This window comes from Pseudophryne corroboree, chromosome 4 (genome assembly GCF_028390025.1).
Source record: "Pseudophryne corroboree isolate aPseCor3 chromosome 4, aPseCor3.hap2, whole genome shotgun sequence".
NCBI lineage: Eukaryota > Metazoa > Chordata > Amphibia > Anura > Myobatrachidae > Pseudophryne > Pseudophryne corroboree.
The window spans coordinates 862,805,742-862,820,470 of record NC_086447.1 but is presented as its reverse complement, the minus strand read 5'-3'; the positions used below and the strand labels follow the sequence as shown (position 1 = coordinate 862,820,470).

At 46.3% G+C, this 14,729-nt stretch overlaps 1 pseudogene; it reads left to right on the top strand.

Annotated features, from left to right (window-relative positions):
* Positions 1 to 1,832: 1,832 nt before the first annotated feature.
* Positions 1,833 to 1,950, top strand: LOC134912764 (5S ribosomal RNA; annotated as a pseudogene).
* The last annotated feature ends 12,779 nt before the right edge of the window (positions 1,951 to 14,729 follow it).

Below are 14,729 nucleotides of genomic sequence, written 5' to 3'. Positions count from 1 at the left end.
ATCTAATTAACTGCCAAACAGTAAACTCATATAGTAGAATAATTTAGTTCAATATGCATTATAGGTGCTCCATATTAAAAAATCTTTTACAAACCATAAACTGTTGATAGTATAATATAACACCTCTATAATTCATTATAATGATTAAGTCAAATATAGGGCAGCACAGAGAAGGAACACAAACTTTATCTTTAGCAATGGGAGTGGAAACACACATCATTAGTTATTTAGTTCTATTTATCACAGACAAGCTGTGGTAGCTCGATCAGCAAGACACAAGACTACGGTACACAGGGTCACAAATTCAAAACCCAGCTGGGCAGCATAGTTCCCACTATTATAATTCATTTAATTTTTTATTTATTATTATTCTTTATTTCGATTATCAGTTATATTTCCACTACCATGACTATATACATATATATAGATACTTCCAGATCACAATATACATTGCTGTATATGATTAAGTAGTGGTGCTGCGTGTATTATGACATGTATTATGACGGGATCCGGTCTGAAGACAATGTTTAGGTCGACCACTATAGGTCGACAGTTGCTAGGTCGACAGGACTTGAATGACGACAGGGTTTCTAGGTCGACATGTTCTAGGTCGACAGGGCAAAAGGTCGACATGAGTTTAAAAAAAAACTTTTTTGAAACTTTTTCATACTCAATTATCCACGCAGACTACGATTGGGAATAGTAACCTGTGCCGAGCGCAGCGAGCCATGCGAGGGGACACGGTGCACCAATTGGGCTTCCCGGTCACTGTACGGCGAAAAGGACACCAAAAAAACCATAAAAACCTCATGTCGACCTTTTGACTTGTCGACCTAGAACATGTTGACCTAGAAACTATGTCGACCTTCAAGCCCTGTCGACCTATAGTGGTCAACCTAAACATTGTCGACCTAGACACTGTCGATCTAATGATCCACACCCATTATGACATGTGTGAAATAAGAGTATCAAGTGTAATGGGAAATTGACCAATTACCAAGCCCGACAGTCGGGTGAAACTCGTCTCCAGGGCAACCGGCAGCAGGAAGTATGCGGCGCCATCCGGACCGAGCGTCAGCAGTAACCCTCACTAGAGTCCGCGGTCAGCTGCCCGTCCTTAAAGAGGTGTCCTGCTCCAGTTCAACTACAGCGTTAAACGGGCATTATACCCGAGATTTTCTCTCACCTTGCTCTGCTCTTTTGAAATTTCTATATATTCCCATATAAGTGATATAGCATTGGCAATACAACGTCTATATTAACGGGCTATAGCAGCTCTTGTGACCTCCCTAATAATTTAGTAAAAATAGGTTCTCTTGTGCTCACTTCCAGATTCTTCTCTCTGGGGTCATTAATTTTTTGAACTCTCCCTTCTTTTTGACCAGTAATTTGTTGCATATATTGTTTGTTCTGGATTTAGGTATCCTACAAATATTGTTTCACAGAATACCATTGGGGCACATGGCCGATACTCCAAGATAGGATAAAAGACTACTTATATATATAATGATATCTATTCCATAATTTCTCTACAGAAGGAGGATATAGCCAATTCCTTTAACAATTTACAAATGGCAATAATGCAAATATAGCAAAGACTATATTTTCTGTAATTTTCCTTTTCTTCTGTCTGCCTTTCAAGGACTCTCATTGGTGATTCAGCTTATTAAAAACATTCCCTGGGGCAGTTTTTCAACTGACAGGCCTCAGCTGTCTAACACCAACAGAAGATCCATCTCGTTTATCTATATATCCGTGCCTACAATATCCTTCTGAGCTATTTTTCCACATCCTTGAACTCTCATTAACGATTCAGGAGGAGATGAACTTTAATTTACTACCAAACCACACTTAAACTGCCCAATCTCGTCCGATCTTGAAAGTGATAAAGTGGTGGGCCGGGCAAGTATCAGGAGGGGGACCTCCTGAGAATATCCGGTGTAGTAAATTCTGTATCTTAATCCAGTCTAACGCTGAAAGCAGATTCACACCTTTAATTTCTGCTATCCTTATTTTGTCTCCTTTAAGAACACATTGGCTCACCTTCTCCTTTATCTAATTATTTACAGACCTCAATTCTGTTTGAAATTTATTGACACACCAAATCTGTATCAAATTCAATGTGGGGGTAACTTTACTGTTTCCAGAGTATAGAAATATAGAAATTTGCTATAATATCATTTCGTATAAACAGTCCTTCTCAGGACTACAGAACTATTCCTGCTGCATATAAGGCATATAGTCAGTAAATATAATAACTTTTTAGTAAATTTAATAGATAAGCTATAGATGTGACTTAGATAACTTCTGCTCCAAACATATATTTTTGAAAAAGCACTATAGGGGGCATCGTATTTTAACTATATCTATAATAAAGGTTACGTTTTAAGAATATTGGCCCTCATTCCGAGTTGTTCGCTCGCAAGCTGCTTTTAGCAGGTTTGCACACGCTAAGCCGCCGCCTACTGGGAGTGAATCTGAGCTTAGCAAAATTGCGAACGAAAGATTCGCAATATTGCGAAAAGACTTCTCTGTGCAGTTTCTGAGTAGCTCGAGACTTACTCTGCCAGTGCTATCAGTTCAGTGCTTGTTGTTCCTGGTTTGACGTCACAAACACACCCAGTGTTCGCCCAGACACTCCTCCGTTTCTCCAGCCACTCCCGTGTTTTTCCCAGAAACGGTAGCGTTTTTTCAAACACTCCCATAAAACGGCCAGTTTCCGCCCAGAAACACCCACTTCCTGTCAATCACATTACGATCACCAGAACGAAGAAAAAACCTTGTAATGCCGTGAGTAAAATACCTAACTGCATAGCAAATTTACTTGGCGCAGTCGCAGTGCGAACATTGCGCATGCGCAGTTAGCGGAAAATCGCTGCGAAGCGAAGAAAATTACCGAGCGAACAACTCGGAATGACCACCATAGACAATCAACACACACACAAAAAACAATTTCAATAATATCTTTAATGTAATGAGTGTGCCAGACAAGGGTTTTTTCTTTCTTTCTTGTTTGCTAAAGGGATCAGTTCCCTCCAAGGTAGAAGAAAACAAGGCCTGCACATTCTGCACAGTTGCAACTGGAGAAACAGATGTACCAGTTTTCCAGCTCACCCAGAGACAGCAGGAAGTCAGGTGCAGGAGAGGGGTTTAAAAATCCCATTTACCCACATTGCAGTCGCTGATGCCTGTTAGAGGCCAGTGAGCAGGGCTGAGTTTATAGTGCCAGGGACTATAGATATTGTCCATGCCAGGAGAGCATGGCATGTGTAGCTGCAAGCCACTGCAGCAGAATGACTTGTGACCACAGGAAGTGCTAGGACATTTTATGTTTATTTGTTTCATTTTTCTGTATGTACCTGTGTGACCAGGCCCAAGCCTGTGTATGCTGTGCTACAAAGTCTGATTCCAGTAAAGACACTGTGGTTGTAACCGGAAAACCTGCCTGCAAGTCCTTATTTACAATACCCATGTTACATTTGGTGGCCCGTACTCTGGGAAGAAAATTGCGATGCTGAGTCCAGCTGAGTCCGCGCAAAAGCCAGACGCCTCTGGCGTGGCTCAAAGGAAAAAAGGCATAAATATCGGTTATATGAGTATTGGTTTGCGGACTAAAATAACCGTATTTCCATTAAATCTGAGTTGCACTATGATAAGTTACCACTGTGAAGTTTAAACAGTTGCTATTTTTGTTTTTTCATTAGTGCAAATGCCGTCTGCTATTTAAAAAATAGGTTTGGCTGCTGTTATGTGATTAGGTGCACCTGAACAGAGCAGGCAGAGGTGTAGCTAGGTGCAATGAGGCCCGGAGCAAGGGTATGTTTTGGTGCCCCCCTCCCCTGTACTGAACTTGGGTCATGGAGAACATGTGGTGATGAGGTACTGCAGCAGCTGGGCTAGACAGAGAGAGGTGCTGCAGCAGCGGAGGAGGAGAGAGGTGCTGCAGCAGCGGAGGCAGAGAGAGGTGCTGCAGCAGCGGAGGCAGAAAGAGGTGCTGCAGCAGCAGAGGCAGAGAGTGGTGCTGCAGGACAGACGTAACTGCTGCACAGCTACAAGCACACAACGAGCCATATACAGAGGACAGACAGAGCTCCAGCATATGCTGGCTTTCAGTATCACCTGCTGTTGCCTCTGGCCTGCCCTGTTCCCTACCTAGTCTCAAAGTCCGAGTCAGTGTGCGCACCCTCTTTTATCCCTCTCCTGCTCTGCCTGTACAGCGGTCCGCAGCACAGCGGGGTAAAGCGGTGGTGCGCCCTCTAACTTTGCCAGCACCTGGTGCTTGCGCTCCACTGGAGCCGCCCTCGCTACACCCCTGAGAGCAGGGCACACACATTGAGGCACTGCACTGCTGAAAGGGAAAACCCCATTTTTTTCCTATGTTTTGTTTAACCCATGCATTACTGGAAAAAGAAAAAAAAAAGTTTTTTTTTGTGTGCAGCACTAAAAACCTATCTGTTTGTGCTTCTTATTTAAAAAACACCAAAGTTTGTGTATACGCCATCTGCTATAAACATGGAGGAACTTTTCCGTACTGTAGTAAATCTGATAGCCTCACATCAAAAGACAGAGGAACAGATGTTACAATTAGTGACCCAAATGTCTGCTTCAGACGATCCAGAGGCATATTTATTATTATTTGAAAGGGTGGCACAGCTCTTAAAGTGGCCAGTTGAAACTTGGGCTGATAAGCTGACCCCCTATTTTATACCCCTTTCACACCGCACAAATAACCCGGTATCGACCCGGCATATTGCCAGGTCAACACGGGTCGGCGGTGTGAAAGGGGCATTGCCGAAATCGCGGGTCACCTGACCCGGCAATTCAACCCGGGTATAAAGCAGTGTAGGGCTCCTGGGTCGATGCAACCCGGGACCCGTTTACTAGATAGGGAGAGGCGGCGCGGAGATGAGCTCATCTCCCAGCGCCGCCTCCACCTCCGCCCCCGCCGCCGGCAACGCCCCCCGCTGCTATGGCAACCCGCCCGGCTTATTGCCGGGTTGGGGAAGCCAGCAGCAGCTGCCAATGCCGGATCCCACCCTGGAAGGACCCGCTTCCAATTCCCGGGTGGGATTCGGCATTGGCAGTGTGAAAGGGGTATAACTGGTGAAGCTCAAAATGCCTATGCTGAGCAATCTTCTGCTGATGCAGGAAAATATGACTTGGTTAAAAAGTACTATTCTAGCCCGGTCAAGTTTAACGCCTTCTGGTAAAGAGCAGCGCTTCCGCAAATGGGCCCTATTACCAGGGGTCCCAGTTCGGAAGCAGGTGGCTGAACTTGACAGACAGGGGCGGAGTTGGCTCATACCAGAAGACCGCACTGCCACTCAGATTGTGGAGACGGTGGTAATTGACCAGAACACTAGGGCAGAATATGCAGCACAGGGTCATACATGCTGATCCACAGAACTTAGAAGAATTAATCACAGTATTGGAGCGATATGAGACCTCAGGAAATATGTAAAAAATATCAGAAAAGAAACCAGGTAATGGGCGACCAGTTAAGATGGCACCCCAGTTGCCTGTGTCCCCATCTGTTACCTCTTCACAAGGAAACACTGCTGGAGACGCCAGGGTCGTTTGTTATGAATGTGGAGAGCCAGGTCATATAAGGCGGGATTGTCCCAGTAAAGCAGAGCCTATGGAGTATGGGGTTGCCAGTGTGGGCGCTACATACCCCGTCTCTTGCACAATGGTACCCCTAGATTCCAGACCCCCGTTAATGTGGGAAACTGTGTTGTTAAATGACAGAGAACTCCCAGCTATTATAGACTCAGGGAGTCACCTGACCCTAATATCAGAGATTGTCCTGCCCAGGCCAGTGGAAAAGGTGCCAGGGTTAGTTGAAGTACTCTGCGTGCATGGGTACACAGAAAACTTCTCCCAATTGTGAGTGAGCCTTACCATTAAGGGGCGCACTTATGAGGTAGTCGCTGTGGTTGGTCCTAAGCTCCCCTATGATCTCATATTAGGACGCAATTTCCCAGGGTTTAGTGAGCTCTTAAAGGTACTACAGAGACAAACTATGGCAAAGTTTCCAAGACCTTAACTCGTAAAGGGAGAAGAATAGAATAGCACGGCCAGTCCTGTTTGGAGAAGGGACTTCTGACAGCTGACATAGACCTCCAAAGTTTTGCCCAGGCTCAACAAAATGATGCTGCCCTTGGGAATGTCATGTCTGGTGTCATAGAAGTTAATGGCATGGCAAAAACTGCCTACCCACCGGAGGGCACTCCATATTTTGTCCTTAAAGATGATCTGCTATATAGAGTCAAAGTGGAACAAGGGAAGAAGATTGAGCAGTTATTGGTGCCCAGAGTACATATACCACTAGTGTTGGGAGCCGCTCATACCCACCTTTGGGGAGGTCATCTCGGAGAGGATAAACACTAGAACGTATTCTGCTCCGCTTCTTTTGGCCAGAAATCATGTCTATTTGCCAATAGTGACCTGTGTGCCAGAAGACCAGCCCAAGGCCTCATTTGAGGGCACTACTAGTGCCAATTCCTATTGTTGGGGTATATTGTTGGGGTACCGTTTGACCACATTGCAATGGATATCGTGGGTCCACTGGAGAAATCAAAGTGGGGTAACCAATATGTCTTAGTAGTCTTGGATTACGCCACCCGCTATCCAGAAGCAATACCCTTGCGGAATATCAAAATGGTCACTATCGCCAAAGAGTTAATGCTCCTCTTTTCTCATCTCGGATTCCCTAAAGAAATCCTTACAGATCAAGGGACCCCATTCATGTCACAAGTAATGGCAGAGCTGTGTAAGAAATTAGGACTAGCACGTCTGCATACTTCAGTTTACCACCCACATACGGATGGGTTGGTGGAAAGATTCAATAAGACCCTAAAGTCTATGATCAACCGGGTTGTCCTCAACAGTAAATGAGAATGGGATGAAGTATTCCCTTACCTCAAGTTTACAATACGTGAAGTACCCCAGTCTTCAACCGGGTTCAGCCCTTTTGAGCTTCTGTATGGAAGGCAACCTAGAGGCATTTTGGAAATTTTAAAAGAAGGCTGGGAACAGCAGAAGGTGCATGAACCAAATGTCCTGGAGTTCATTAGAACATTGTATGAGCAGCTGTATAAAATAGGTGTGAGAAAATCTTATAGGGGCTCAAAGTCGGCAGTAATGAGCCTATGATGTTTCTGCGCATGTCCAGAAATTTCATCCAGGTGATAAAGTCTTACTCTTAGTACTAATGCAAAAGAGCAACTTGTTTGCCCATTGGCATGGGCCATATGAAGTAGTGGAACCTGTAGGAACGGTAAATTACCAGGTCAGGCAGCCAAGAAGATGACATACAAATATACCATATAAACTTGCTCAAACCTTTGCAAAAATAGGATTTTAAATACCTACCGGTAAATCCTTTTCTATGAGTCCGTAGAGGATGTTGGACACTCTCAAAAGACCATGGGGTATAGACGGGATCCACAGGACCTTCAAAGGGGCGTGACCTGGCTCCTCCCTCTATATCCCTCCCCAGACCCAGTTTGGAACTGTGCCCGGCGAGATGGACATTACGAGGAAAGGACTTAACAAACACGGTGAGCCAACACCAGCTCACGCCATAAGCATGCCGTATAACATGGCAGATAACTGATCACATGTCAACGGACATGGACAAAACCTCAGCAACAAGCTGAAGAAAAAAACAAAAACACAACCTGTGTGTAACCAGAACTAAACTGCAGATACAGTACGCACTGGGACGGGCGCCCAACATCCTCTACGGACTCATAGAAAAGGATTTACCGGTAGGTATTTAAAATCCTATTTTCTATTTCGTCCTAGAGAATGTTGGGCATTCTCAAAAGACCATGGGGTTTATACCAAAGCTCAATAGCGAGCGGGAGAGTGCGGATGATTCTGCAGCACCGATTGGCCAAATTTAAGGTCTTCATCGGCCAAGGTATCAAACTTGTAGAATTTAGAAAACGTGTTCGACCCCGACCAAGTAGCAGCTCGGCAAAGTTGCAATGCCGAGACACCCCGGACAGCCAACCAGGACGAACCCACCTTCCTAGTGGAATGGGCCTTCACTGATTTCGGCAAAGGCAAGCCTGCCGTTGAATGAGCTTGCTGAATCGTCTGACATATCCAGTGGGCAATGGTCTGCTTAGAAGCAGGAACCCCAATCTTATTGGGAGCATACAAAATAAACAGAGACTCTGTTTTCCTCAATGGAGCCGTCCTGGCTACATAAATCTTTAAAGCTCTGACCACATCCAGAGACTTATTCTCAGCCAAAGCGCCAGTTGCCACTGGCACCACAATAGGTTGGTTGATATGAAAAGAGGAAACTACCTTTGGCAGAAATTGTTGCCGAGTTCGCAACTCTGCTCTACCTTCATGGAAAATTAAGTAAGGGCTCATGTGAGACAAGGCCGCCAACTCCGACACCCGCCTTGCAGATGCCAACGCCAACAAAATGACAACTTTCCAAGTGAGGAATTGTAACTCCACTTTACGCAAAGGTTCAAACCAATGTGACTGTGAAGGAACGATAATACGACGTTAAGGTCCCAAGGTGCCACAGGGGGCACAAAAGGAGGTTGGATGTGCAACACCCCTTTCACAAAGGTCTGCACTTCAGGAAGTGAGGCCAATTGCTTCTGAAAGAAAATGGACAAGGCAGAAATCTGCACTTTAATGGAGCCTAATTTAAGGCCCGCATCCACTCCATTCTGTAGAAAATGGAGAAAACGTCCAAGGTCAAATTTCTCCACTGGATCTCTCTTGGACTCGCACCAGGAAATATATTTCCTCCAAATACGGTGATAGTGCTTTGACGTCAAAGCCTTCCTGGCAAGAATAAGAGTAGGTATGACTTCACTGGTAATACCCTTCCGGGCTAAAATCTGGCGTTCAACCGCCATGCCGTCAAACGTAGCCGCTGTAAGTCTTGGTGGACGAACGGCCCCTGCCGCAGCAGGTCCTCGCGAAGAGGAAGAAGCCAGGGATCGTCGACTAGTAACGTCTGAAGATCCGGGTACCACGTTCTCCTTGGCCAATCTGGGGCTACAAGGAGCGCTGAAATGTTTGTTCTTTTTAGAATTCTCAACACCTTTGGGATGAGAGGAAGCGGAGGGAAAATGTACACCGACGGAAACACCCAGGGTGTTGTCAGCGCATCCACTGCCTCCACCTGAGGGTCCCTGGACCTGGAACAATACCTCAGAAGTTTTCTGTTGAGGCGAGACGCCATCATGTCTATATGGGGAACCCCCCATCGAACTGTTATCAGTGTGAAGACCTCCTGATGGAGGCTCCACTCTCTTGGATGAAGGTCGTGTCTCCTGAGGAAGTCTGCTTCCCAGTTGTCCATTCCCGGAATGAATATTGCCGACAGAGCGCTTGTATGTTTTTCCGCCCAACGAAGAATTTTCGTGGCTTCTGCCATTGCTGCTCTGCTTCTCGTGCCGCCTTGGCGGTTGATGTAAGCCACTGCCGTGACATTGTCCGATTGGATCAGAACAGGCAGGTTCCGAAGAAGATGTTCCGCTTGTAGGAGGCCGTTGTAAATGGCTCTCAGTTCCAGAACATTTATGTGAAGATGCGTTTCCGGACTTGACCATCTTCCTTGGAAGCTCACCCCCAGAGTGACTGCCCCCTAACCTCAGAGACTTGCATCCGTGGTTACCAGGATCCAGTCCTGGATCCCGAACCGGCGTCCCGCAAGGAGGTGAGAGCTGTGGAGCCACCACAGAAGTGAGACTCTGGTGTTGTGAGATAGAATTATCCTCCAGTGCATATGAAGGTGGGATCCGGACCATTTGAACACTGGAACACTCTGGCATGGAACCTCCCAAATTGGAGGGCCTCGTATGCCGCCACCATTTTTCCCAGCAATTGAATGCATTGATGAATGGAGACCATTTTCGGTTTTAGCAAGAGTCTTACCAGACTCTGAATTTCCCGAGCTTTCTCCATGGGGAGGAACACTCTCTGTTGGACCGTGTCCAGTATCATGCCCAAAAACGCCAACCGGGTTGTCGGGATGAACTGTGATTTCGGCAAGTTCAGGAGCCAGCCGTGCTGTTGTAGAATTGACAAGGACAGTGCAATGTCCTGCACAATTTGTCCTTGGACCTCGCCTTTATCAGGAGATCGTCCAAGTACGGGATAATTGTAACTCCTTGCTTGCGCAGGAGAACCATCATTTCTACCATTACTTTGGTGAAAATCCTCGGAGACGTGGATAGACCAAACGGCAACGTCTGAAACTGGTAGTGTGCGTATCCTGGAGAGCAAACCTCAGGAAACTTTGATGAGGAGGATAAATGGGGACATGAAGGTAGGCGTCCTTGATGTCCAATGAGACCATGAATTCCCCCTCCTCCAGACTGGAGATCACCGCTCTGAGAGACTCCATCTTGAATTTGAATTTCACCAGGAAGAAATTGAGAGATTTCAGGTTGAGGATTGGTCTTACCGAGCCATCCGGCTTCGGCACCACAAACAGGCTTTAATAAAACCGCTGCCCCTGCTGTGCCAGGGGTACCGGGATCACAACCTGATTTTGACACAAGTTTTGTATTGCACCGCAGACCAGAGCCCTGTCCGGAAGCGAAGCTGGTAAGGCTGATCTGAAAAAACGGTGAGGGGGAACGTCTTGAAACTCCAGTTTGTACCCTTGGGACACAATACTCAATACCCAAGGGTCTAGACCCGAGCGAACTCAGACCTGACTGAAAAGCTTTAGGCGTGCCCCCACCATTGCGGGCCCCTGTAAGGGAGACCTGGCGTCATACGGAGGATTTGGCAGAAGCCGGGGAGGACTTCTGCTCCTGGGACCCCGAGGATGCGGGTACCCTCTTGCCTCTTCCTCTACCTCTGGTAGCCAGGAAGAAGTTTCCTCTGCCTCTTCTATACTTGTTGGGCCGAAAGGACTGCATTTGATAATGTGGCGGTTTCTTCTGTTGCGTAGGAACAGAGGTTAAAAAGGTAGATTTACCCGCGGTAGCTGCTGATACTAAATCAGTAAGACCGTCACCGAAAAGTTCACCTCCCTTAAAAGGAAGAGACTCCATATTTCTCTTGGAATCAGCATCAGCATTCCACTGGTGAGTCCAGAGCTCTCGCCTAGCTGCAACGGACATAGCATTCGCCTTAGCACCTAGCAGGCCAGCATCCCTTGCAGCCTCTTTCAAGTATGCAGCTGCATCTCTGATATAACCAAGAGTTACCTGGATGCTATCTCTATCCAGAGTATCCCAATCAGAAGACAAAGTGTCCGCCCACTTTTCAATAGCACTACTGACCCACGCAGACGCAATAAGAGGCCTGAGCAGCGTCCCTGTAGTAGTGAAAATAGCCTTTAGGGTAGCCTCCTGCTTACGGTCCGCCGGCTCCTTAAGGGCCGTCGATTGGGCTGCAGGAAGGGCTACCTGTTTTGACAAACGCGCCAGGGCTTTGTCTACAGTGGGGGGATTTTCCCACGTATCCCTATCAGACTCGGGAAAGGGGTATGCCACTCTGATCCTTTCAGGAATCAGAATTTTTTTTATCAGGGCTGTTCCTAATGCTATCAAAGAGAGCGTTCAGTTCGAAACAAGGAGGAAAGGTAACCGAGCGCTTCTTTTCCTTGTAAATAAGGACCCTGGTTTCAGGTGTAATAGGGTCCTCATTAATATTCAAGATATCTTTGACAGCAACAATCATATACTGAATACTCTTAGCCAATTTAGGGTCCAACCTAGAATCAGCATAATCGACATCGGCCTCTGAGTCCGTGTCGGTATCCGTGTCAACTAACTGGTCAAAATTACGCTTGTGCGACCCCGCAGGGTCTTGCATTTGTAATAAAGCGTCCTCCACTGATCTTTTCCACACCTGGGATTGAGATTCAGACTGATCAAATTTTTGATTTAATGACGTGACACTAGCATGCAAGGCATTCAATGTAGTTAACCAATCTGCAGTCGGCGGTGCCGACAGGGCCACCCCAAAAACATTCGGTGTCCCTGATAAATTATCCCCCGAAGAAGGATAATCTGCCTCCGACATGTCGACTACAAAGAGACAGCACACACACCAAGTCTGTGAGGGAACACAAAGGGAAATAGCCAGCTCACACCCCAGCGCCAAATAAGCAGGTCTGACCACACTAATAAATGTCCCAGAGCTGCTGCGCTTTACTTATAATAAATAAATATGCCCCCCCCCCCTTCTGTTTTGAGCCTCCTGGTACTTGCTGCGGGTGAGGAAGGACCAGCGACTTCACTGAGGAGGAGGAAAATGGTGCCAGTGAGCAGTGAGGAAGAAGCCCCGCCCCCAACATTGCGCGCTTCGTCCCACTTAATTTTATATATTTATCCTGGCGGGGGTATTGCGGACAGTGCCTGGGCACTGAATATAATTGCCAGCCAGTTTATAGAGATAACAAGCTCCCCAGGGCTTTCCTCAATACTCACCTGTCTTCTGACTTCTGGCTGAAGAGGGGGGACGGCGAGCTGTGGGAGGGAGCATCCAGGAGAGCCCGGCGTTCATCTCCCCTCAGGAGCTGAAGGCATCCTGTCAGCAGCAGCAGAGCCCTGAAACTCATTAGAAGTGGGTCTAGACTGCTCTCCCCTCTATCCCACAAAGCAGGGAGTCTGTAGCCAGCAGATCTCCCCAAAATAAAAAACCTAACATTAAGTCTTTTCAGAGAAACTCTAAGAGCTCCCCCGAGTGCCCTGTGTCTCGTCCGGGCACATTTCTAAAACTGGGTCTGGGGAGGGATATAGAGGGAGGAGCCAGGTCACGCCCCTTTGAAGGTCTTAAGGTGCCCATGTCTCCTGCGGATCCCGTCTATACCCCATGGTCTTTTGAGAGTGCCCAACATCCTCTAGGACGAAATAGAAAGGAGCTATCGATTCCTGTGCCCCTGGCTAGGTCACTTGGTTCTCCTTCAATCTCTTTGTGGGATACGTTCTCTGTAAGGCAGGGGAAAAGACTAGAACCCAGCATCCACAAGAAAGGAAGGATGGTTGCTTCTCTGCCAGAGAGCACTACGTTCATGCGGTATCAAGAAGAGAAGCCTGGAAAGAATTATAAAAAGGCTGAATGGTGTCGGCCGACACAAAGGAAGATGTGCGCTTCCCCAAGCATGAAAAAGCGAAAGGGGGGTATATATGGTGAGAGGGCTTGTGTCTCACAATCTGGTGGTATCAGCTCCCTCCAAGGGAGAAGAAAACAAGGCCTGCACATTCTGCACAGCTGCAACTAGAGAAACAGATGTCTTGGTTTTCCAGCTAACCCAGAGACAGCAGGAATTCAGGTGCAGGAGAGGAGTTTAAAAATCCCATTTAACCACAATGCATTGCACTTATGCCTGTTAGAGGCCAGTGAGCAGGGCTCAGTTTATAGCATCAGGGACTGTGGAAATTGGCTGTGCCAGGACAGCATGGCATGTGTAACTTCAAGCCACTGCAGCAGAATGACTTGCTCTCCTGGCACGTCCAATATCCACAGTTCCTGATGCCAAGAAGTATCAGCAATAAGACTTGAACACTACATGATAATAGAAAATTCTGAGATCTTGGTTGCTTATATTTGCAAAAATTGATTTATTTATTATTTATTAATAGTTTCTTATAAAGTGAAGCATATACCATTGCACTTTATATAGTTAAGCTACCAGGCAAAGCTTCTCTGATACTGGTGGTCCCTAGTGCTACATGATAATAGCACCCACTCTGGGTCATATAATTGCTTATCATTGTGCTACATAATAATAGCACATACTGTACAAAATATATCTAAATTGAGAGCCACTTACATGAAGTCACCCATATATACTCAAAATGGCACTACAGGAACCAGCATACTTTCCAAAAGCTGGTTCCATCCATGCTCTCAGAACAGCATAGAAATGGTAGCTGCTCAATCCATTCAGTAATACTTCTCGGTGCATGAAAGGGAGAGGACATTCTAAACTAGAAAAAGAAAAAACTTCCCCCTAGCACACCAAAACGTATCAACAGTACAAATTGAACAATACACGATAACGCAAAATTCAGAGATATTAGTTACATATATTTGCAAAGATATGATATGATTACAATAGGCCTGATTCTGATTTGGAAGTAAAGCTAAAAAAAAGCAAGTAACTGTGTGTTTTCTTTTATTTAGATTTGGGATGGGTGTGTCCAAACTGAAATCTAAATTACAGTGTAAAACTAAAGCTGGGCTACATGCAAAAGCAGCCAGTATTTACCTTGCACAGAGAAATATAAATGTATTTGCTTCCCTTGCATTGCAACATGTATAGCCAGATTAAGGAGGGGGGGGGGGGTGCAGGGCATACTGTACCCGGGCCCCCCTTTGTCAGGGCCCCCCTTGGCCAGAGCACACAGACATCACTGGCTTTCCTCTTATGCAACAGTAGAACCAGGCAGCCAGAATGTGAGTAGGACAGTATGGAATGCAGGCAAAGACACAGGAGTAGCAGGTTTCATAAGATACTGACCAGAGTAGATACAGGAGGGAAGAGAGAGCTGTAAGTGACACAGGGATGCCAGCTTCCCCTCCTCCCTGCCTAGGAGTCTGGGTCCTGTGTAACCTGATATTTAATGAGGGTCTAGACAGAGACACACACAGAGTCCTCCTGCATCCTATCCCAGTGTGTAAGTAGCACAGAGGATACTGCTATTCTTGCATGTGACAATATAAATTATAGATTTTATTTTTCTATGTGCATTTTAAGGTTGTTTAAGTTGCCTTCGTTGTAC